At 38.7% G+C, this 25515-nt stretch overlaps 1 non-coding gene across 1 annotated transcript; it reads left to right on the top strand.

Annotated features, from left to right (window-relative positions):
* The first annotated feature begins 7860 nt into the window (after positions 1 to 7860).
* Positions 7861 to 7964, top strand: LOC112731309 (small nucleolar RNA R71). The gene has a single exon (XR_003167093.1). It is a non-coding gene; the product is annotated as a small nucleolar RNA R71 (small nucleolar RNA).
* The last annotated feature ends 17551 nt before the right edge of the window (positions 7965 to 25515 follow it).

The following is a 25515-nucleotide window of genomic DNA, read 5'->3' as shown; positions in this document are numbered from 1 at the left end:
CAGCAACTACAACCAAGGTGGCAACAATAACCATGGATGGCAAGACAACTCCAACCAAGGCTGGAGAGATAATTCTAACCATGGCTAGAGGGATAAATTTAATAGAGGAGGCAGAGACAATAATGGAACCAGAGGTGGAATAACAACAACAACAACAGACAGCAGAATCAGAACCAACCTTATAGAGCACCCCACCTAAGACAATCACAAGGACCCCAGCAACCCCAACAACAAGTTTCTAAGACTGCTTATTCTAATTCCTCATCAAATGACGAGATGCTCCGTTCTCTTACGCAAGGAAAACAAGACATGCAGGCACAGCTGAACTCTGGTCTGAATGGCTTGACTGCCACTTTACAAGCTCTCATCTCCCGGATGGATTCCTCACTTAATTCCACACATTAACCTTCAAGTTCCAGTGGAATTCCTTCTCAACCACTGCCTAATCCCAAAGGTGGCATCAACGCTATCACTCTAAGGTCTAGAACCACACTACAGGAGAGGAACCATGAGGAGCCAAACCCACCAGAAAACGTGCCAGCAAAGGATGTGGTGGAAGTGGAAGATGCTGAAGAGGAAGAGGACGTACAAGACATAGTTGAAGAAGAAGAAGTTCAACCACAGAATGAAGCCCCAAAGGATGCTGAAGCTACAAATCGTGCCCCTCCTATCCCATTTCCACAACTTGCAAGGAAGCCCAAAAAGCAGATGGAACTTGATCCCAAAATCGTAGAAATATTCAAAAAGGTCGAGGTAACTGTTCCCCTTTTTGATGTTATTCAATAGGTACCTAAATATGCAAAGTTTCTAAGGATTTGTGCATACATAAAGATAAAATTAATGAATTGGAAACTATTACTTTAGGTAGTTCTATATCTGCTTTAATGGGGGGGGGGGAGGGGGGGGAATACCTGAAAAATGTAGTGATCCAGGTCCATATATGGTTAGCTGTACCATTGGAAGTGTGATATTTTCTGACTGTATGTGTGATTTAGGAGCATGTGTTAGTATAATGCCTTTATCCATATATGATACTTTGAGGCTCCCTCCCTTAAAAAGGTCGGCAGCTCGTTTTGTGTTAGCAGATAAAAGCATTATTACAGTAGTTGGAATTGCTGAAGATGTACTGGTGAGCATTAAGGGGCTCACATTTCCCATTGATTTCTATATCCTAGAAATGCCCCCTAATGACTCAGGAAGACCATCATCAATCCTGCTTGGAAGACCATTCTTGAAGACTTCAAAGTTCAAGATGGATGCATTCTCGGGAACTTACTCCTTTGAGATAGATGGCAGAACAATGAGTTTCAGTTTAAATGAAGCTATGAAGCATCATCCAGAAGATCATTCTATCTTCCAATGCGATATTATTGATGAAACTATAGCTGAAGTTTACCAGGAAGAATTAGAAGAGAAGTATATGGAGCAAGGTCCAAGTGTGGGGACACTTTCTGAAAACCATGAGAAGACTTTACCATTATTACCAGCCCCAGATGATCCAGAGCCTAGCTATGAGCAGAAATTAGAGTTAAAGCCCCTTCCTCCACACCTCAAGTATGCTTACCTTGAGGACAAGCAGAAGTTCCCAGTCATCATTGCAAGGGAACTCACTTCTCAACAAGAAGAACAACTACTCAGTGTGCTGAGAAAACATAAGAAAGCAATTGGATAGAGCTTTGCGGATATAGTAGGCATTATCCCCCAAGTTTGTGAACACAGAATGTTCTTAGAAGAGGAAGCAAAGCCTGTCCGTCAGCCTCAAAGAAGATTGAATCCCACCATCTTAGAAGTTGTCAAGAAGGAAGTGACCAGGCTACTTGAAGCAGGTATTATTGACCCGATTTCAGATAGTAAATGGGTCAGCCTGGAGTCATGATATGTGAAATTGTTACTCAGGTTGTGAGTTATTGTTCGAAATTGATTCCCTGGCGATGGCACCAAAAACGGATGCACAGAACCATGGTCTAAACATATCTTCACAACTTCGCATAACTAACCAGCAAGTGCACTGGGTCGTCCAAGTAATAAACCTTACGTGAGTAAGGGTCAATCCCACGGAGATTGTTGGTATGAAACAAGCTATGGTCACCTTGTAAATCTCAGTCAGGCGGATATAAAATAGTTATGGAGTTTTCGAAATTAATACTAAAATAAGGATAGAAATACTTATGTAAATCATGGGTGAGAATTTCAGATAAGCGTATGGAGATGCATTCATTCCTCTGAACCTCTGCTTTCCTGCTGTCTTCATCCAATCAGTCTTACTCCTTTCTATGGCTGGCCTTATGTAAGGATGTCACCAGTGCCAATGGCTACTTTCAATCCTCTCGGGAAAATGGTCCAAATGCTCTGTCACAGCACGGCTAATCGTCTGGAGGCATCACCCTTGTCGTTGGTTGCATCCTATTCCTCTCTGTGAAAATGGTTCGATGCGCTGTCACTGCATGGCTAATCATCTTGGAGGTTCTCGATCATACTGGAATAGAATTTACTATCCTTTTGCGTCTGTCACTACGCCCAGCACTCGCGAGTTTGGAGTTCGTCACAGTCATTCAATCCCAGAATCCTACTCGGAATACCACGGACAAGGTTTAGACTTTCCAGACTCTCATGAATGCCGCCATCAATCTAGCTTATACCACGAAGACTCTGATTAAGAGATCTAAGAGATACTCATTCAATCTAATGTAGAACGGAAGTGGTTGTCAGGCACGCGTTCATAGGGAATGATGATGATTGTCACGTTCATCACATTCAGGTTGAAGTGCGAATGAATATCTTAGAAGCGAAATAAGATGAGTTGAATAGAAAACAGTAGTACTTTGCATTAATCTTTGAGGAACAGCAGAGCTCCACACCTTAATCTATGGAGTGCAGAAACTCTACCGTTGAAAATACATAAGTGAGAGGTCCAGGCATGGACGAATGGCCAGCCCCCTAAAACGTGATCACAGGATCAGAATACAATCCAGGATTCAAAGATTCAAAGATGTCTAATACAATAGTAAAAAGTCCTATTTATAATAAACTAGCTACTAGGGTTTACAGAAGTAAGTAATTGATGCATAAATCCACTTCCGGGGCCCACTTGGTGTGTGCTTGGGATGAGCTTGAAGTCTACACGTGGAGAGGTCATTCTTGGAGTTGAACGCTAGCTTTTGTGCCAGTTTGGGCGTTGAACTCCACTTTGCAACTTGTTTCTGGCGCTAGACGCAAGAATTGGGCAGAGAGCTGGCGTTGAACGCCAGTTTGCATCATCTAAACTTGGGCAAGGTATGGACTATTATATATTGCTGGAAAGCCCTGGATGCCTACTTTCCAACGCAATTAGAAGCGCACCATTTTGAGTTCTGTAGCTCCAGAAATTCCATTTTGAGTGCAGGGAGGTCAGAATCCAACAGCATCAGCAGTCCTTCTTCAACATCTGAATCTGATTTTTGCTCAAGTCCCTCAATTTCAGCCAGAAAATACCTGAAATCACAGAAAAACACACAAACTCATAGTAAAGTCCAGAAATGTGAATTTAACATAAAAACTAATAAAAACATCCCTAAAAGTAACTAGATTCCACTAAAAACATACTAAAAATAATGCCAAAAAGCGTATAAATTATCCGCTCATCACAACACCAAACTTAAATTGTTGCTTGTCCCCAAGAAACTGAAAATCAAATAGGATAAAAAGAAGAAAATATACTATAAATTCCAAACTATCAATGAAACATAGCTCCAATCAGATGAGCGGGACTTGTAGCTTTTTGCCTCTTGAATAGTTTTGGCATCTCACTTTATCCATTGAGGTTCAAAATGATTGGCATCTATAGGAACTCAGAGTTCAGATAGTGTTATTGATTCTCCTAGTTCAGTATGATGATTCTTGAACACAGCTATTTTATGAGTCTTGGCCGTGGCCCTAAGCACTTTGTTTTCCAGTATTACCACCGGATACATAAATGCCACAGACACATAATTGGGTGAACCTTTTCAGATTGTGACTCAGCTTTGCTAAAGTCCCCAATTAGAGGTGTCCAGGGTTCTTAAGCACACTCTTTTTTTTCTTTGGACCTTGACTTTAACCGCTCAGTCTCAAGTTTTCACTTGACACCTTCACGCCACAAGCACATGGTTAGGGACAGCTTGGTTTAGCCGCTTAGACCAGTATTTTATTCCTTTAGGCCCTCCTATCCACTGATGCTCAAAGCCTTGGGATCTTTTTTATTTGCCCTTGCCTTTTGGTTTTAAGGGTTATTGGCTTTTTGCTCTTGCCTCTTGGTTTTAAGAGCTTTTGGCTTTTTCTGCTTGCTTTTTCTTTTTCTTTCTATTTCTTTTTTTTTTCGCCTATTTTTTTTTCTGCAAGCTTTGCTCTTTGCTGCTTTTTCTTGCTTCAAGAATTATTTTTATGATTTTTCAGATTATCAAATAACATGTCTCCTTGTCATCATTCTTTCAAGAGCCAACATATTTAACATTCATGAACAACAACTTCAAAAGACATATGCACTGTTCAAGCATACATTCAGAAAACAAGAAGCATTGTCACCACATCAATATAATTAAACTAAGTTCAAGGATAAATTCGAAACTCATGTACTTCTTGTTCTTTTGAATTAAAATATTTTTCATTTAAGAGAGGTGATGGATTCATAGGACATTCATAACTTTAAGACAAAGTTACTAACTACTAATGATCATGTAATGAAGACACAAACATGGATAAGCACTTAACATAGAGAAAACAAAAAACAGAAAATAAGAACAAGGAATGAGTCCACCTTAGTGATGGTGGCGTTTCCTTCTTGAGGAACCAATGATGTCCTTGAGCTCTTCTATGTCTCTTCCTTGTCTTTGTTGCTCCTCCCTCATTGCTTTTTGATCTTCTCTAATTTCATGAAGGATGATGGAGTGCTCTTGATGTTCCACCCTTAGTTGTCCCATGTTGGAACTTAATTCTCCTAGGGAGGTGTTGATTTGCTCCCAATATTTATGTGGAGGGAAGTGCATCCCCAGAGGTATCTCAGGGATCTCTTGATTTACAGCCACATGTTCTACCACTGAGCTATATACCCTTGAGATGAATCTTTCCATCTCCCATGACTCAGAGGTGGAAGCTTTTGTCTTCCCTTCCCCTTTTCTAGAGGTTTCTCCGGTCTTAGGTGCCATCAATGGTAATGGAAAAACAAAAAGCTTATGCTTTTACCACACCAAACTTAGAATATTGCTCGCCCTCAAGCAAGAAAAGAAAGAATTAGATGAAGAAGAAGAAGAAAATATGGAGAAGAGGGGGGAGGTGTGTTTCGGCCAAGAAGGGAAAGAGAGGGTTGTGTTGTGTGAAAATGAAGAAGAATGGAAGGCTTTATATAGGGAAGGGAGGGGGGGGTTAAGGTTCGGCCATATGGGTGGGTTTGGGTGGGAAATTGATTTTGAATTTTGAAGGTAGGTGGAGTTTATTGGGTAGGTTTATGGGGAAGAGTGGGTGGATGTGAGTGGTGAAGGGTTAATAGGGAAGAGGGATGGAGGTGATAGGTGAAGGGTTTTGGGGAAGAGTGTTTATTGGGAATAGAGGATGATTGAGAAGAGAGAAGAGAGTGAATGGAGGTAGGTGGGGATCCTGTGGGGTCCACAGATCCTGAGATGATCCTGTGGGGTCCACAGATCCTGAGATGTTTAAGGATTTACAACCTTTCACCAAATTAGGCATGTAAAATGCCCTTGCACACAACTCTGGGTGTTCAGCGCCAGGTTGGTGCCCATTTTGGGCGTTCAACACCCATTTGTTGCCCATTTCTGGCGTTGAACGCCAGAACCATGCTTGTTCTGGGCGTTCAGCGCCAGCTCATCTCCAGGGTGTAATTCTGGCGTTCAGCGCCCAGATGCTGCCCATTTTGGGCGTTCAGCGCCCAGATACTGCCCATTTTGGGTGTTCAGCGCCAGAAGCATGCTCTGTTCTGGCGTTGAATGCCAGACAGGTGCTTCCTCCAGGGTGTGATTTTTTTTCCACTGTTTTTGATTCTGTTTCTAAATTTTTCGTTTATTTTGTGACTCCACATGATCATGAACCTAAGAAAACATGAAAAACAAAAATAAAATTAGATAAATAAACATTGGGTTGCCTCCCAACAAGCGCTTCTTTAATGTCAATAGCTTGACAGTGGGCTTTCATGGAGCCTCACAGGATGTTGCAGAGCTTTGTTGAGACCTCCCAACACCAAACTTAGAGTTTGGATATGGGGGTTTGACACCAAATTTAGAGGTTAGTTGTGGCCTCCCAACACCAAACTTAGAGTTTGACTGTGGGGGCTTTGGTTGACTCTGCTTTGAGAGAAGCTTTTTCTGCTTCCTCTCCATGGATGCAGAGAGAGATCCTTGAGTTGTAAACACAAGGTTGTCCCTATTTAATTGAAGGATCAATTCTCCTCTGTCCACATCAATCACAACTCTTGCTATGGCTAGGAAAGGCCTTCCTAGGATGATGGATTCATCGTCTTCCTTTCCAGTGTCTAGGACTATGAAATCAGCAGGGATGTAAAGGCCTTCAACCTTTACTAACACGTCCTCTACTTGTCCATAAGCCTGTTTTCTTGAATTGTCTGCCATCTCTAATGAGATTTTAGCAGCTTGCACCCCATAGATTCCCAGTTTCTCTATTACAGAGAGGGGCATGAGGTTTATTCCTGAACCAAGGTCACACAGAGCCTTAAAGATCATGGTGCCTATAGTACAAGGTATTAAGAACTTTTCAGGATCCTGTTTCTTCTAAGGCAATGTCAGTTGATTCAGATCACTTAGTTCATTGGTGAACAAGGGAGGTTCATCTTCCCAAGTCTCAATACCAAATAATTTGGCATTCAGCTTCATGATTGCACCAAGAAACTTGGCAGCTTGCTCTTCAGTAACATCCTCATTCTCTTCAGAAGAGGGATACTCATCAGAGCTCATGAATGGCATAAGGAGGTTTAATGGAATCTCTATGGTCTCTAGATGAGTCTCAGATTCTTTTGGTTCCTCAGAGGGAAGCTCCTTATTGATCACTGGGCGTCCCAGGAGGTCTTCCTCACTGGGATTCACGTCCTCTCCCACCCTTACAGGTTCGGCCATGGTAATTAATTCAATGGCCTTGCATTCTCCTTTTGGATTCTCTTCTGTATTGCTTGGGAGAGTACTAGGAGGGATTTCATTGATCCTTTTACTCAGCTGGCCCACTTGTGCCTCCAAATTTCTAATGGAGGACCTTGTTTCATTCATGAAATTTACAGTGGCCTTAGATAGATCAGAGACTAAGTTTGCTAATTTAGAGGTATTTTGTTCAGAGTTCTCTGTCTGTTGTTGAGTGGATGATGGAAAAGGCTTGCTATTGCTAAACCTGTATCTTCCACCATTATTAAAGCCTTGTTGAGGCTTTTGTTGATCCTTCCATGAGAGATTTGGATGATTTCTCCATGATGGATTATAAGTGTTTCCATAAGGTTCACCTAAGTAATTCACCTCTGCTATTGCAGGATTCTCAGGATCATAAGCTTCTTCTTCAGAAGATGCCTCTTGAGTACTGTTGGATGCAGCTTGCATTCCATTCAGACTCTGAGAAATCATATTGACTTGCTGAGTCAATATTTTGTTCTGAGCCAATATGGCATTCAGAGTATCAATTTCAAGAACTCCCTTCTTCATTGGCGTCCCATTACTCACAGGATTCCTCTCAGAAGTGTACATGAACTGGTTATTAGCAACCATGTCAATGAGTTCTTGAGCTTCTGTAGGTGTTTTCTTTAGGTGAATGGATCCACCTGCAGAAGTATCCAATGACATCTTTGATAGCTCAGATAAACCATCATAGAATATATCCAGGATGGTCCATTCTGAAAGCATGCCAGAAGGACACTTTTTGGTCAGCTGCTTGTATCTTTCCCAAGCTTTATAGAGGGATTCACCTTCTTTCTGTCTGAAGGTTTGAACCTCCACTCTAAGCTTGCTCAGCTTTTGAGGAGGAAAAAACTTGGATAAGAAAGCCGTGACCAGCTTATCCCAAGAGTTCAGGCTGTCTTTGGGTTGAGAGTCCAACCACACTCTAGCTCTGTCTCTTACAGCAAAAGGGAAAAGCATGAGACTGTAGACTTCAGGATCTACTCCATTAGTCTTAACAGTATCACAGATCTGCAAGAATTCAGTTAAGAACTGAAAAGGATCTTCATATGGAAGTCCATGAAACTTGCAGTTCTGTTGCATCAGAGAAACTAGCTGAGGTTTCAGCTCAAAATTGTTTGCTCCACTGGCAGGAATGGAGATGCTTCTTCCATGTAAATTGGAATTAGGTGCAGTAAAGTCACCAAGCATTCTCCTTGCATTATTATTATTTTCGGCTGCCATCTCCTCTTCCTGTTCGAAAATTTCTGAAAGGTTATCTCTGGATTGTTGTAATTTAGCTTCTCTTAGTTTCCTTTTTAGAGTCCTTTCAGGTTCTGGATCTGCTTCAACAAGAATATTCTTGTCCTTGCTCCTGCTCATATGACAAAGAAGAGGGCGCGGAAAAATAACAATAATAGGGATCCTTTTTACCACAGCATAGAGGTTCCCTTATGTGAGTAGAAGAAAAGAAGAAGAGAAAATCTGAACTCAGAGAGAGAGGGTTCGGATTTTTGGGGAGTGATGGAGAGATGTTAGTTGATGAATAAATAAAATAGAAGGAGATGAGAGAGAAAGATGATTTTCGAAAATAATTTTTGAAAAAGAGTTAGTGATTTTTGAAAATAGTTTTTGAAAAAGGTTAGTAATTTTCGAAAATTAAAATAATTAGTTAATTAAAAATAAATTTTGAAAAAGAGGGAAGATATTTTCGAAAATGAGAGAGAGAGAGTTAGTTAGGTGGTTTTGAAAAAGATAAGAAACAAACAAAAGTTAGTTAGTTAGTTGAAACAAATTTTGAAAATCAATTTTGAAAAGATAAGAAGATAAGAAGTTAGAAAAGATATTTTGAAATCAAATTTTGAAAAAGATGAGATAAGAAGATATTTTTGAAAAGATATGATTGAAATTAGTTTTGAAAAAGATTTGATTTTAAAATCACAATTAATGACTTGATTCACAAGAAATCACAAAATATGATTTTAGAACTTAAAGTTTGAATCTTTCTTAACAAGTAAGTAACAAACTTGAAATTTTTGAATCAAAACATTAATTGATGATGTTATTTTTGAAAATTATGATATAAAATTAAGAAAAAGATTTTTTGAAAAATATTTTTATAATTTTCGAAAATAACTAAGAAAAATGAAAAAGATTTGATTTTTGAAAAAGATTTTGAAAAAGATAGGATTTTTAAAATTGAAAATTTGATTTGACTCATAAAAACAACTATATTTTAAAAAGTTTTGAAAAAGTCAATTCAAATTTTTGAAATTTATGAGAGAAAAAGGGAAAGATAATTTTTTTTTATTTTTGAATTTCTAATGATGAGAGAGAGAAACATGAAAATGATGCAATGCATGAGAATTTTAGATCAAAACATGTGATGCATGCAAGAATGCTATGAGTGTCAAGATGAACACCAAGAACACTATGAATGTCAAGAGGAACACCAAGAACATATTTTTTGAAATTTTTTTTATGCAAGGAAAACATGCAAGACACCAAACTTAGAATTCTTTAATGCTTAGACACTAAGAATTCAAGAATGCATATGAAAAACAAGAAAAGACACAAAACATGCAAATGCAAAGATCAAACAAGAAGACTTACCAAGAACAACTTGAAGATCATGAAGAACACTATGAATGCATGAATTTTCGAAATATGCTAGATGAATATGCAATTGACACCAATCTTACAATTTGACTCAAGACTCAAAAAAGAAACATGAAAAATATTTTTGATTTTTATGATTTTCTAATTTTTTTTGGATTTTTGTATATTATTTTTGAAAAAGAAAAATAAGGATTCCAAAATTTTTAATATGAATTCCAGGAATCTTACAATCTTAATCTAAAGCTCCAATCTGAGGGTTAGACATGGCTTAATAGCCAGTCAAGCTTTAGCATGAATATGAAAGTAATTCATTCAATTTTAATCCAAAACCTCTGTCCAAAAGAATTTAGACATGGTTTTATAGCCAGCCATGCTTCAACATGCTTCATGAAACTCTAGAATTCATTCTTAAAAATTCTGAAGAAAAATAATTTTTTTGAAAATATTTATTTTATTTTATTTTATTTTTTTCGAAAACATATGAGAAATTTTTGAAAGATTTTTTTGAAAAATTTTTGAAAACTTTTTTGAAAAGAAAACGAAAAGAAAGTTACCTAATCTGAGCAACAAGATGAACCGTCAGTTGTCCAAACTCGAACAATCCCCGGCAACGGCGCCAAAAACTTGATATGAGAAATTGTTACTCAGGTTGTGAATTATTATTCGAAATTGATTCCCTGGCGATGGCACCAAAAACGGATGCACAGAACCATGGTCTAAACATATCTTCACAACTTCGCATAACTAACCAGCAAGTGCACTGGGTCGTCCAAGTAATAAACCTTACGTGAGTAAGGGTCGATCCCATGGAGATTGTTGGTATGAAGCAAGCTATGGTCACCTTGTAAATCTCAGTCAGGCGGATATAAAATAGTTATGGAGTTTTCGAAATTAATACTAAAATAAGGATAGAAATACTTATGTAAATCATGGGTGAGAATTTCAGATAAGCGTATGGAGATGCATTCATTCCTCTGAACCTTTGCTTTCCTGCTGTCTTCATCCAATCAGTCTTACTCCTTTCTATGGCTGGCCTTATGTAAGGATGTCACCGGTGCCAATGGCTACTTTCAATCCTCTCGGGAAAATGGTCCAAATGCTCTATCACAGCACAGCTAATCGTCTGGAGGCATCACCCTTGTCGTTGGTTGCATCCTATTCCCCTCTGTGAAAATGGTCCGATGCGCTGTCACTGCATGGCTAATCATCTTGGAGGTTCTCGATCATACTGGAATAGAATTTACTATCCTTTTGCGTCTGTCATTACGCCCAGCACTCGCGAGTTTGGAGTTCGTCACAGTCATTCAATCCCAGAATCCTACTCGGAATACCACGGACAAGGTTTAGACTTTCCGGACTCTCATGAATGCCGCCATCAATCTAGCTTATACCACGAAGACTCTGATTAAGAGATCTAAGAGATACTCATTCAATCTAATGTAGAACGGAAGTGGTTGTCAGGCACGCGTTCATAGGGAATGATGATGATTGTCACGTTCATCACATTCATATTGAAGTGCGAATGAATATCTTAGAAGCAAAATATGATGAATTGAATAGAAAACAGTAGTACTTTGCATTAATCTTTGAGGAACAGCAGAGCTCCACACCTTAATCTATGGAGTGCAGAAACTCTACCGTTGAAAATACATAAGTGAGAGGTCCAGGCATGGCCAAATGGCCAGCCCCCTAAAACGTGATCACAGGATCAGAATACAATCCAGGATTCAAAGATTCAAAGATGTCTAATACAATAGTAAAAAGTCCTATTTATAATAAACTAGCTACTAGGGTTTACAGAAGTAAGTAATTGATGCATAAATCTACTTCCGGGGCCCACTTGGTGTGTGCTTGGGATGAGCTTGAAGTCTACACATGGAGAGGTCATTCTTGGAGTTGAACGCCAGCTTTTGTGCCAGTTTGGGCGTTGAACTCCACTTTGCAACTTGTTTCTGGCGCTGGACGCAAGAATTGGGCAGAGAGCTGGCGTTGAACGCCAGTTTGCGTCGTCTAAACTTGGGCAAGGTATGGACTATTATATATTGCTGAAAAGCCCTGGATGTCTAATTTCCAACGGAATTGGAAGCGCCCCATTTTGAGTTATTTAGCTCCAGAAATTCCATTTTGAGTGCAGGGAGGTCAGAATCCAACAACATCAGCAGTCCTTCTTCAACCTCTGAATCTGATTTTTGCTCAAGTCCCTCAATTTCAGCCAGAAAATACCTGAAATCACAGAAAAACACACAAACTCATAGTAAAGTCCAGAAATGTGAATTTAACATAAAAACTAATAAAAACATCCCTAAAAGTAACTAGATTCCACTAAAAACATACTAAAAACAATGCCAAAAAGCGTATAAATTATCCGCTCATCACAACACCAAACTTAAATTGTTGCTTGTCCCCAAGCAACTGAAAATCAAATAGGATAAAAAGAAGAGAATATACTATAAATTCCAAACTATCAATGAAACATAGCTCCAATCAGATGAGCGGGACTTGTAGCTTTTTGCCTCTTGAATAGTTTTGGCATCTCACTTTATCCATTGAGGTTCAGAATGATTGGCATCTATAGGAACTCAGAGTTCAGATAGTGTTATTGATTCTCCTAGTTCAGTATGTTGATTCTTGAACACAGCTACTTTATGAGTCTTGGCCGTGGCCCTAAGCACTTTGTTTTTCAGTATTACCACCGGATACATAAATGCCACAGACACATAATTGGGTGAACCTTTTCAGATTGTGACTCAGCTTTGCTAAAGTCCCCAATTAGAGGTGTCCAGGGTTCTTAAGCACACTCTTTTTTTGCTTTGGACCTTGACTTTAACCGCTCAGTCTCAAGTTTTCACTTGACACCTTCACGCCACAAGCACATGGTTAGGGACAGCTTGGTTTAGCCGCTTAGACCAGGATTTTATTCCTTTAGGCCCTCCTATCCACTGATGCTCAAAGCCTTGGGATCCTTTTTATTTGCCCTTGCCTTTTGGTTTTAAGGGTTATTGGCTTTTTGCTCTTGCCTCTTGGTTTTAAGAGCTTTTGGCTTTTTCTGCTAGCTTTTGCTCTCTTTTTTTTTCGCTATATTTTTTTTCTTCAAGCTTTGTTCTTTGCTGCTTTTTCTTGCTTCAAGAATGAATTTTATGATTTTTTAGATTATCAAATAACATGTCTCCTTATCATCATTCTTTCAAGAGCCAACATATTTAACATTCTTAAACAACAACTTCAAAAGACATATGCACTGTTCAAGCATTCATTCAGAAAACAAAAAGTATTGTCACCACATCAAAATAATTAAACTAAGTTCAAGGATAAATTTGAAATTCATGTACTTCTTGTTCTTTTAAATTAAAACATTTTTCATTTAAGAGAGGTGATGGATTCATATTTACTACTTTAAGGCATAGACACTTAGACACTAATGATCATGTAATAAAGACACAAACATAGATAAACATTTAACATAAGAGAACGAAAAACAGAAAATTTAAGAACAAGGAATGAGTTCACCTTAGTGATGGTGGCGTTTTCTCCTTGAGGAACCAATGATGTCCTTGAGCTCTTCTATGTCTCTTCCTTGTCTTTGTTGCTCCTCCCTAATAGCTCTTTGATCTTCTCTTATTTCATGAAGGATGATGGAGTGCTCTTGATGTTCCACCCTTAGTTGTCCCATGTTGGAACTTAATTCTCCTAGGGAGGTGTTGATTTGCTCCCAAAAGTTCTGTGGAGGAAAGTGCATCCCTTGAGGCATCTCAGGGATTTCTTGGTGATGAGCTTCCTCATGCATCTCTTGAGATTCATGAATAAGCTCTCTTGCTTGCTCCATCCTTTTCTTAGTGATGGGCTTTTCCTCATCAATGAGGATGTCTCCTTCTATGTTAATCCCAGCCGAATTGCATAGATGGCAAATGAGGTGAGGAAAAGCTAACCTTGCCATAGTGGAGGACTTGTCAGCCACCTTGTAGAGTTCTTGAGGTATAATCTCATGAACCTCCACCTCTTCTCCAATCATGATGCTATGGATCATGATGGCCCGGTCTATAGTAACTTCAGACCGGTTGCTAGTGGGAATGATTGAGCGTTGAATGAACTCCAACCATCCTCTAGCTACAGGCTTAAGGTCCAGTCTTCTCAGTTGAACCGATTTGCCTTTTGAGTCAATCTTCCATTGAGCTCCTTCCACACATATGTCCATGAGGACTTGGTACAACCTTCGATCAAAGTTGACCTTTCTAGTGTAGGGGCGTGCATCTCCTTGCATCATTGGCAAGTTGAACGCCAACCTCACATTTTCCGGACTAAAATCTAAGTATTTCCCCCGAACCATGGTGAGATAATTCTTTGGGTTCGGGTTCTTACTTTGATCATGGTTCCTAGTGATCCATGCATTAGCATAGAACTCTTGAACCATTAGAACTCCGACTTGTTGGATGGGGTTTGTTAGAACTTCCCAACATCTTCTTTGGATTTCATGTCGGATCTCCGGATACTCATTTCTCTTGAGCTTGAAAGGGACCTCGGGGATCACCTTCTTCTTGGCCACAACATCATAGAAGTGGTCTTGATGAGCTTTGGAGATGAATCTTTCCATCTCCCATGGCTAGGAGGTGGAAGCTTTTGTCTTCCCTTTCCCTTTTCTAGAGGATTCTCCGGTCTTAGGTGCCATCAATGGTAATGGAAAAACAAAAAGCTTATGCTTTTACCATACCAAAGTTAGAATATTGCTCGCCCTCGAGCAAGAGAAGAAAGAATAGATGAAGAAGAAGAAGAAAATATGGAGGAGAGGAGGGAGAGGTGTATTCGGCCAAGAAGCGGAAGAGAGTGTTGTGTTGTGTGAAAATGAGGAAGAATGGAAGGCTTTATATAGGGAGGGGAGGGGGGTTTAGTTTCGGCCATATAGGGTGGGTTTGGGTGGGAAATTGATTTTGAATTTTGAAGGTAGGTGGAGTTTATGAGGTAGGTTTATGGGGAAGAGTGGATGGATGTGAGTGGTGAAGTGGTGATAGGGAAGAGAGATTGAGGTGATTGGTGAAGAGTTTTGGGGAAGAGTGTTTATTGGGAAGAGAGGATGAACATTGAGAAGAGGGAAGAGAGTGAGTGGTGGTAGGTGGAGATCCTGTGGGGTCCACAGATGTTGAGTTGATCCTGTGGAGTCCACAGATCTTGAGGTGTCAAGGATTTGCATCCCTGCACCAATTAGGCATGTAAAATGCCTTTGCATGCAATTCTGGCATTTAAATGCCGAATTGATGCTTGTTCTGGGTGTTCAGCGCCCAGATGCAGCATATTTTTGGCGTTGAACGCCAGCCAGATGCTTATTTCTGGCGTTCAGCGCCAGCTTTCCTCACTGTGCATTTCCGGCGTCTGAACGCCAGAATGCTGCTTGTTTCTGGCGTTCAACGCCAGATTCATGCTCTGTTCTGGCGTTGAACGCCAGCCAGATGCTCCTTACTGGCGTTTAAACACTAGTAAGATCCTCCTCTAGGGTGTGATTTTTCTTCTGCTGTTTTTGATTCCGTTTTCAATTTTTATATTTATTTTGTGACTCCACATGATCATGAACCTAATAAAACATGAAATAACAATAAAACTAAATTAAAATTAGATAAATAAAAATTGGGTTGCCTCCCAACAAGCGCTTCTTTATTGTCAATAGCTTGATAGTGGGCTCTCATGGAGCCTCACAAATGTTCAGAGCATTGTTGAGACTTTCCAACACCAAAATTAGAGTTTGGATATGGGAGTTCAACACCAAACTTAGAGTTTGACTGTGGGGGCTTTGGATGACTCTGTTTTGAGAGAAGCTTACTGTGCCTCTTTTCCATGTTTATAGAAGGATGTCCTTGAGTTTTAAACTCAAGGGAGTCCTCATTCAATTGAAGGACTAGTTCACCTTTGTTAACATCAATCACAGCTCTTGCTGTGGCTAGGAAGGGTCTTCCAAGGATGATGGATTCATTCTCATCATTCCCGGTATCTAGGATTATGAAATCAGTAGGGGTGTAAAGGCCTTCAACCTTTACTAATATGTCCTCTACTTGTCCATAAGCCTGTTTTCTGGAATTGTCTGCCATCTCTAATGAGATTTTAGCAGCTTGTACCTCAAAGATTCCCAATTTCTCCATTACAGAGAGTGGCATGAGGTTTATTCCTGACCCTAGATCACATAGAGCCTTCTCAAAGGTCATGGTGCCTATGGTACAAGGTATTAGGAACTTTCCAGGATCCTGTTTCTTCTGAGGCAATCTCAGTTGATCCAACGCATTTAGTTCATTGGTGAATAGGGGAGGTTCATCTCCCCAAGTCTCTTTACCAAATAAATTGGCATTCAGCTTCATGATTGTACTAAGGAACTTGGCAACTTGCTCTTCAGTAACCTCCTCATTCTCTTCAGAAGAAGAATACTCATCAGAGCTCATGAAGGGCGTAAGGAGGTTCAATGGAATCTCTATGATCTCTAGATGAGCCTCAGAGTCCTTTGGTTCCTCAGAGGGAAACTCCTTATTGATCACTGGATGTCCCAGGAGGTCTTTCTCCTTGGGATTCACATCCTTCTCCTCTCTTGTGGGTTCGGCCATGATGGTCAATTCAATGGCCTTGCACTCTCCTTTTGGATTCTCTTCTGTATTGCTTGGGAGAGTACTAGGAGGGGTTTCAGTGATTCTTTTACTCAACTGGCCCACTTGTGCTTCCAAATTTCTAATGGAGGACCTTGTTTCATTCATGAAACTCACAGTGGCCTTAGATAGATCAGAGACTAAGTTTGCTAAATTAGAGGTATTTTGTTCAGAGTTCTCTGTCTGTTGCTGAGTGGATGATGGAAAAGGCTTGCTATTGCTAAACCTGCTTCTTCCACCATTATTAAAGCCTTGTTGAGGCTTTTGTTGATCCTTCCATGAGAAATTTGGGTGATTTCCCCATGAGGGGTTATAGGTGTTTCCATAAGGTTCACCCAGATAATTTGCCTCTGCTATTGCAGGGTTCTCAGGATCATAAGCCTCTTCTTCAGAAGATGCCTCTTGAGTACTGTTGGATGCAGCTTGCATTCCATTTAGACTCTGAGAGATCATATTGACTTGCTGAGTCAATATTTTATTCTGAGCCAATATGGCATTCAGAGTATCAATTTCAAGAACTCCCTTCTTCTGAGGTGTCCCATTACTCACAGGATTCCTCTCAGAAGTGTACATGAACTGGTTGTTAGCAACCATGTCAATGAGTTCTTGAGTTTTTGCAGGCGTTTTCTTTAGGTGAATGGATCCACCTACAGAAGTATCCAATAACATCTTAGCTAATTCAGACAGACCATCATAGAATATATCCAGGATGGTCCATTCTGAAAGCATGTCAGAAGGACTCTTTTTGGTCAGTTGCTTGTATCTCTCCCAAGCTTCATAGAGGGATTTACCTTCTTTCTGTCTGAAGGTTTGAACATCCACTCTAAGCTTGCTCAACTTTTGAGGAGGAAATAACTTGGCTAAGAAAGCCGTGACCAGCTTATCCCAAGAGTTCAGGCTATCTTTGGGTTGAGAATCCAACCACACTCTAGCTCTGTCTCTTACAGCAAAAGGGAAAAGCATGAGCCTGTAGACTTCAGGATCTACTCCATTGGTCTTAACAGTATCACAGATCTGCAAGAATTCAGTTAAGAACTGAAAGGGATCTTCAGATAGAAGTCCATGAAACTTTGAGTTTTGTTGGATCAGAGAAACTAATTGAGGTTTAAGCTCAAAATTGTTTGCTCCAATGGTAGGAATTGAGATGCTTCTTCCATGTAAATTGGAATTAGGTGCAGTAAAGTCACCAAGCATCCTCCTTGCATTATTATTATTTTCGGCCATATTGTCTTCTTCTTTTTCAAAAATTTTTGTAAGTTTGTCTCTGAATTGTTGTATTTTAGCTTCTCTTAGTTTTCTCTTCAGAGTCCTTTCAGGTTCAGGGTCTGCTTCAACAAGAATGTTCTTGTCCTTGCTCTTGCTCATATGAAGAAGAGGGAACAGAAAAATAATAATAATAGAGATCCTTTTTACCCAGGTATAGAGGTTCCCTGTGTGAGTAGAAGAAGAAAAGAATGTAATGTAAAGAAGGGAAGAAGAGAAAATTCGAACACAGATGGAAGAGGGGGTTCGACTTTGGGTGAGATGAAGTGTTAGTAGATGAATAAATAAATAGAAGGAGATGAGAGAGAAGAAGGATTTTCGAAAATAAAATTTTGAAAAGGGGTTAGTGATTTTCGAAAATTAGGAATGAAATCAAATTAAAATTAAAAATTGAAACAATTAGTTAATTAAAAAGAATTTTTGAAAAAGAGGGAAGAGATTTTCGAAAATTAGAGAGAGAGAGTTAGTTAGTTAGTTTTGAAAAAGATGAGAAACAAACAAAAAGTCAATTAGTTAGTTGAAACAAATTTTGAAATTCAATTTTGAAAAGATAAGAAGTTAAGAAGTTAGACAAGATATTTGAAAAAGATATGATATGAAAAGGTATGATTAAAAAGATATGATTTTGAAAAAGATAAGATAAAAATATATTTTTGAAAAGATATGATTGAAATTAGTTTTGAAAAAGATTTGATTTTTAAAATCACAATTAATGACTTGATTCACAAGAAATAACAAGATATGATTCTAGAACTTAAAGTTTGAATCTTTCTTAACAAGTAAGTAACAAACTTGAAATTTTTGAATCAAAACATTAATTGTTGATGATATTTTCGAAAATTATGAGATAAAGTTAAGAAAAAGATTTTTGAAAAATAATTTTAAAAGTTTTGAAAATAAATAAGAAAAATGAAAAAGATTTTATTTTTGAAAAAGATTTTGAAAAAGATAAGATTTTTAAATTGAAAATATGATTTGACTCATTAGAAATAATTGAATTTTTAAAAATTTTTGAAAAAGTCAACTCAAATTTTCGAATTTATGAGAAGAAAAAGGAAAAGATATCTTTTTGATTTTTGAATTTTTAATGATGAAAGAGAAAAACATGAAAAAGACTCAATGCATGAAAGTTATGAATCAAAACAAAGAATGCATGCAAGAATGCTATGAATGTCAAGATGAACACCAAGAACACTTTGAAGATTATGATGAACATCAAGAACATATTTTTGAAAAATTTTTAATACAAAGAAAACATGCAAGACACCAAACTTAGAAATCTTTCATGTTCAGACACTATGAATGCAAAAATGCACATGAAAAACAAGAAAAGGCACAAAACAAGAAAACATCAAGATCAAATAAGAAGATTTACCAAGAACAACTTGAAGATCATGAAGAACACCATGAATGCATGATTTTTTTTCGAAAAATGCATAAATTTTTTTTTTGAAAAAATGCAATTGACACCAAACTTAAGAATTGACTCAAGACTCAAACAAGAAACACAAAATATTTTTGATTTTTATGATTTTATGATTTTTTTTTGGATTTTTCGAAAATTAATGTGAAAAAGAAAAATAAGGATTCCAAAATTTTTAATATGAATTCCAGAAATCTTGTACTCTTAGTCTAAAGCTCCAATCTGAGGGTTAGACATGGCTTAATAGCCAGTCAAGCTTTAGTATGTAACTCAGATATACTGCTCATTAGTTATCAAATTAACTTGCCTCTATGCTGATGGTTTGGAAACCTTAGTCCAAAAGATTTTTGACAAGGCTTTACAGCCAGCCAGGCTTCAACATGCTTCATGAAACACTAGAATTCATTCTTAAAAATTCTGAAGAAAAATGTAAAATTTTTTTTTGAAAGATTTTTGAAAACAATTTTTTTTGAAAAGAAAACGAAAAGAAAGTTACCTAATATGAGCAACAAGATGAACCGTTAGTTGTCCAAACTCGAACAATCCCCGTCAACGGTGCGAAAAACTTGGTATGCGAAATTGTTACTCTGAGGTTGTAAAATTTGTTGTTCGTTCTCTCCCTGGCAATGGCGCCAATAACTGGTGCACAATACCATGGTCCAAATATAACTTCACAACTTCGCACAACTAACCAGCAAGTGCACTGGGTCGTCCAAGTAATAAAACCTTACGTGAGTAAGGGTCGATCCCATGGAGATTGTTGGTATGAAGCAAGCTATGGTCATCTTGTTAATCTCAGTCAGGCGGATATCAAATAGTTATGGAGTTTTCGAAAATAAATAATAAATAAATAGAAAATAAAGATAGAAATACTTATGTAATTCATTGGTGAGAATTTCAGATAAGCGAATAGAGATGCCTTCGTTCTTCTGAACTTCTACTTTCCCGCTGTCTTCATCCAATCAGTCTTACTCCTTTCCATGGCTAGCTTTATGTAAGGGCATCACCGTTGTCAATGGCTACATCTCATCCTCTCTGTGAAAATGGTCCGATGCGCTGTCACTGCATGGCTAATCATCTGGAGGCATCACCGTTGTCAATGGCTACATCCCATCCTCTCTGTGAAAATGGTCTGATGCGCTGTCACTGCATGGCTAATCATCTGGAGGTTCTCGATCATACTGGAATAGGATTTACTATCCTTTTGCGTCTGTCACTACGCCCAGCACTCGCGAGTTTGAAGTTCGTCACAGTCATTCAATCCCTGAATCCTACTTGGAATACCACAGACAAGGTTTAGACTTTCTAGATTCTCATGAATGCCGCCATCAATCTAGCTTATACCACGAAGATTCTGATTAAGAGATCCAAGAGATACTCATTCAATCTAAGGTAGAACGGAAGTGGTTGTCAGGCACGCGTTCATAGGGAATGATGATGATTGTCACGTTCATCACATTCATGTTGAAGTGTGAATGAATATCTTAGAAGCAGAATAAGTTGAATTAAATAGAAAAACAGTAGTACTATGCATTAATTCATGAGGAACAGCAGAGCTCCACACCTTAATCTATGGAGTGTAGAAACTCTACCGTTGAAAATACATAAGTGATGAAGGTTCAGGCATGGCCGAATGGCCAGCCCCCAAACGTGATCAATATGATCTAAAGATGAACTAAAAATCATAAGACGTAAATACAATGGTAAAAAGTCCTATTTATACTGAACTAGCTACTAGGGTTTACAGAAGTAAGTAATTGATGCATAAATCCACTTCCGGGGCCCACTTGGTGTGTGCTTGGGCTGAGCTTGAATGTTACACGTGCAGAGGCTTCTTCTGGAGTTGAACGCCAAGTTGTAACGCGTTTTTGGCGTTCAACTCTGGTTTGTGACGTGTTTCTGGCGTTTAACTCCAGACTGCAGCGTAGAACTGGCGTTCAACGCCCTTTTGCGTCATCTAAACTCGGCCAAAGTATGGACTATTATATATTTCTAGAAAGCCTTAGATGTCTACTTTCTAACGTAATTTGAAGCACGCCATTTTGAGTTCTGTAGCTCCAGAAAATCCACTTTGAGTGCAGGGAGGTCAGAATCCAATAGCATCAGCAGTCCTTCTTCAACCTCTGAATCTGATTTTTGCTCAAGTCCCTCAATTTCAGCCAGAAAATACCTAAAATCACAGAAAAACACAAAAAATCATAGTAAAGTCAAGAAATGTGAATTTAACATAAAAACTAATGAAAACATCCCTAAAAGTAACTAGATCCTACTAAAAACATACTAAAAACAATGCCAAAAAGCGTAAAAATTATCCGCTCATCAATGGTCGGTAAGACAAAGTGACGAGGTACAAGTTAATGTAAGAAGTTATATAAACCACTTGTGAAAACCGACCTTAAAAACAAGGTGGAAGAAAAACAAAGTGTAAAAGTAACTTGAAGAAGTCCGATTACACAAAGTCAAAACTTGAGGAAAAAGGGAATTTATACTAAGAAAACAGTTAAAATTACTGAGAAACCAGCATCAAAAGTTGTCGAGATACAATCCCCAACTAAATAGCCAAGAGTCAATTGAAAAAACAAAGACCTAACATCATTATTAAAATAAAGAAAGGTTCTTCATATTCTAAAGTAGTTTGAAAAAACAACTTAAAGAAAAAGTAAGTTTGTCCAAAAAGCCACTAAGCTGTTACAGAGATAAATTATTCACCGAAGACCCACAAGCCGGGGCTTACAAAATTAAAAAAAGAACTATAAAGAAGGACCTAATAAAGTGTTGAGCTCGTCCTCGGTCACAACATCCTTGCCTCAGGCAGAGAGGGTCGGGTTGTACTTAGAGACCGGAACAGTTGGGATGGCACTAGGGGGTGAAGGAGAGTGCTCGTTATTAACGACTGGTGCGCAAAAACTAAACTCGGACAACTTCACCGGCAAGTGCACTCTAGGGCCTTGTATTTCTCTTGGCTTCGTACTCTTGTACCACCTGTAGAGTGATCCAATGACCTCTTGGCCATCTCAGAGAGACCTTCATACAAGATGTCTATTAATAAAATCCAATTTTGTGGTTTATCTTGTGCATAATTTAGGAGATCTTATCAATTTTTCTCACATTTATTCAATAAAATAGCATGATTTTGTAATTCTCCCTTAATTTGTGCTTAAGTGTAAAAACATGCTTTTTAGGCTTTTAATTTGCTTGTTTTAATTCACCTTTGATTCTACTAGATGCCTTGATGTGTTTGTTAGTGAATTCAGGTTGAAAAGGCTAGGAATGAATCAAAGGAGTGAAGAGAAAAGCATGCAAAGTGGAGAATTCATGGAAAATCAAGAATTTAGAGTGCATTGATCGACGTGCACGCGTGGAACGATGCGCACGCGTGAATATGAAGTCTCATGGCGACGCGTACGTGTGACATGACGCATATGCATGGAAAGAAAAATGCCAAGTGACGCGTACACATGACCCATGCGTATGTGTTACAGTTCGCACGTGACTTCATTTAAGTGAAAACGCTGGGGGTGATTTCTGAGCTTCCTAGGCCCAAATCCAACTGACTCCAGGGACTATTTCATGCAGAATTGAAGATTGGACAAGGGAGGAGCACTTAGTTTAGTAATGATGAGCCTTTAGTTAGTTTTCTAGAGAGAGAAGCTCCCTCTTCTCTCTAGAATTAGGTAAGGTTTAGGTTAAATTCTCTTAGATCTAGGTTTAATTCCTTGTTTTCATCTTGTTTTCTCTACAATTTCTTGTTGTAGTGTCTTGACTCTCCTATGTCTTCTTGTTAATTTATCATTTTAGTTACTTTTTATATTGTGAATACTCTTGTCTATTTCAATTTCTTTTAAAGCAATTTGAGGTAATTCATGTTCAATGTTGTTTAGTTGAGTTGTTGTTATTGTGTCCTTGCAATTGGGTAGTTGAAGATTTAATGTTCTTGGTCAATTTACCATGCTCTCTTTTTGCACCCTCCAAGTGTTTGATAAAATTCTTGGGAGGATGTTAGAGTAGATTCTTGAGCATTCTTGGCTTGGGAAGAGAAATTAGGCAATCTTAAGTCTTTTATACCCAATTTAGATTGGTGATCTAGGGTTATTAGTTAATATTGTTTTCATTGACTCTAATCTCTTGCTAATTCAATTAGTAGGTTGATTAGGACTTTTGGATCGAGATTAACTAGTCTTAATTGACTTTCTCTCATGTGATGATAATTTTGTACCCTCTTCCATTGTTAGAGACGACCAATTGAGATAAACTCTTGATAAATATTGTATGATCATTAATGACTTGGATGGAAAGCTTAACTCTCAACCCTTGCCATGAATGTCTCTCTTTAGCAATTGTTTCTTAAATTGTTTGATTTACATTTCTTGCACTTTTACCACCCAAACCCCTTTTTGATACCATAACCAATAATATGCATACCTCACTGCAATTCCTTTAGAAGACGACCCGAGGTTAAATACTTCGGTTATTTTTATTGGGTTTTGTACTTGTGACAAACAAATTAAACTTTGATTTGAGCATTACTTGTCGGTTGGGAACTATACTACCAACGAGGATATTTCTCTTTTACCGAGAAGAAATTCTTAGCCGACAGTTTTGCTATTGCCAAGTTTTTGGCGCTGTTGCCGGGGAATTGCAATGTGTGCTTGTTATTGGTTATTGTTATATGTTAATATTGTAAATATTTTGGTTTTTGTTTGGTTTTCTAGTTGTAGGACTTTGTCTTTCTTTGTTTCTTTTTAGTTTTGTTTTTGTTTTCTCTTTTCACCATGAATTCTCACTCCTTTGGCTATGAGTTTGGTTCTAACTATGTTCTAGAGAATAGAAACTACAATGACAACATGCATCAAGGGTGGAACAACCAAAGGTGGGAGGAGCCTCAAGGAATTAATCACTCTTCGTGGTAACAACCTCCTCCGGTTTCTTATAGGTATAATTCCATCCCTAATGCATACCAATCTAATGGATGTGGTGATCCTTATTGTGGTTGTCAACAACCACCACCATATGCCTATGAACCACCTCCTCAACATAGTTTTTAACCACCATACTCACAAGCCCCTTACCACCAATCACCTCCATATGACCATAATTCTTACCCACTATACCAACAACCATATGAGCCATATTTAAAGCCACCACCATTTCAATACAATTACCCCCAAGAACCACCTCGATATACATCACCTCCATACCCTTACCAATATGAACTACCTTCCAACTATGGTACCGTCCCTCCAAACATTAAACCCTCTCTTCCACCACCGCCTTCATTGGACGAATCTCTCAACCCCCTAATGCAAGAATAAAAAGATCTCTATTCTCGCCTTCAAAATTAATAAGAAGTGCATAAGGGGTTGGAGGACATGTTGGCCACTATGAAGGAAGCCATTAGTCGCGTAGCCTCCCACCTAAGCTCATGCCTCCCAAGTACTCCCATTGACGAATGTGGAGGATCGACCAAGGAGCATAGGGAGGGAGTAACTTTGAAGCTTCAAGGTGAAGAGGAGGAGCTAAGGAAAGATTTGCATCAAGAGGAGGGAGTTTAGATTACTGATGTTAAGGAAGTGGATAAAGAGTTGAGGAAAATTGATCAAGAAGTGGATTCCATCATTAGTGATTTTTTGTCCACATTGATCAATCCCCTTGATGATCTTGTTGAGCCTTCTTCCGTTGGACTAGAAAGTGATGTTAAGGAGGTTGTGCAACCTCCAAAGTATTTGTTAAGTAATGAAGGATTGGAAGAAGTGGAGGAAATGACAAGTCTTATTATTGAAGATGATTCCGCACCAACCGATGTGTTATTGAAGATTGTCGAGTCATCCTCATTGTGCTGCGAATTTGATGTTGAGAAGGCCAATGCACAACCTCCAACACATGACTTAAGCAATGAGGAATGTGACAAAGAGGTTGGTGAACAAGGAGTTGAAATTGAAGATGCTTGTCAAGAGGTGGAGGAATTTAAAGAAGAGCACAAGGGAGAAAACCTTGCATTGTCAAAGTGTTGGGAAGTCCCCCTTCCTAAGTCACCATCTATTCTTTCATTCTAGTGGGTAAATCTCTCATCTCTATGCTTTATTATCCCACTTTAATATAGTTTGCTTGAGATAGATGGGCAACTTAGAGCTCTTTGTGGCTTTAAGAGCAAAAGGGAGATGATTAGTGGTTAGAAACGTCACTCTAGATTCATTATGGTTGGAAGCTCAAGGTTTAGGGGCAATGGTTGGTGTAGAGTTAGATTGCTTGGGCCTAGGATAGTGTTTGGGTGCTCAATTGAGAATTTGGGTCGCCTACCACCCGGATGGAATAATGATGATCAACTTGAAGATGGGTGTAGAAACAAGATTTGGGATCTGGGCATATATGAAGATTAATTTTGGGAGCCCTTAGCTTGTGCAGAACTTCATCGATGCTTGGTGCCATCAATTTTAAGATGCGGAGTTTACTTGAAATCCAAGCATTGGTGGAAGTTCAAGGA

The sequence above is a fragment of the Arachis hypogaea genome, chromosome 12 (genome assembly GCF_003086295.3).
Source record: "Arachis hypogaea cultivar Tifrunner chromosome 12, arahy.Tifrunner.gnm2.J5K5, whole genome shotgun sequence".
Lineage (NCBI taxonomy): Eukaryota > Viridiplantae > Streptophyta > Magnoliopsida > Fabales > Fabaceae > Arachis > Arachis hypogaea.
Note: the sequence above shows the minus strand (reverse complement) of the source record. Positions and strands in the feature narration are given on the sequence as shown.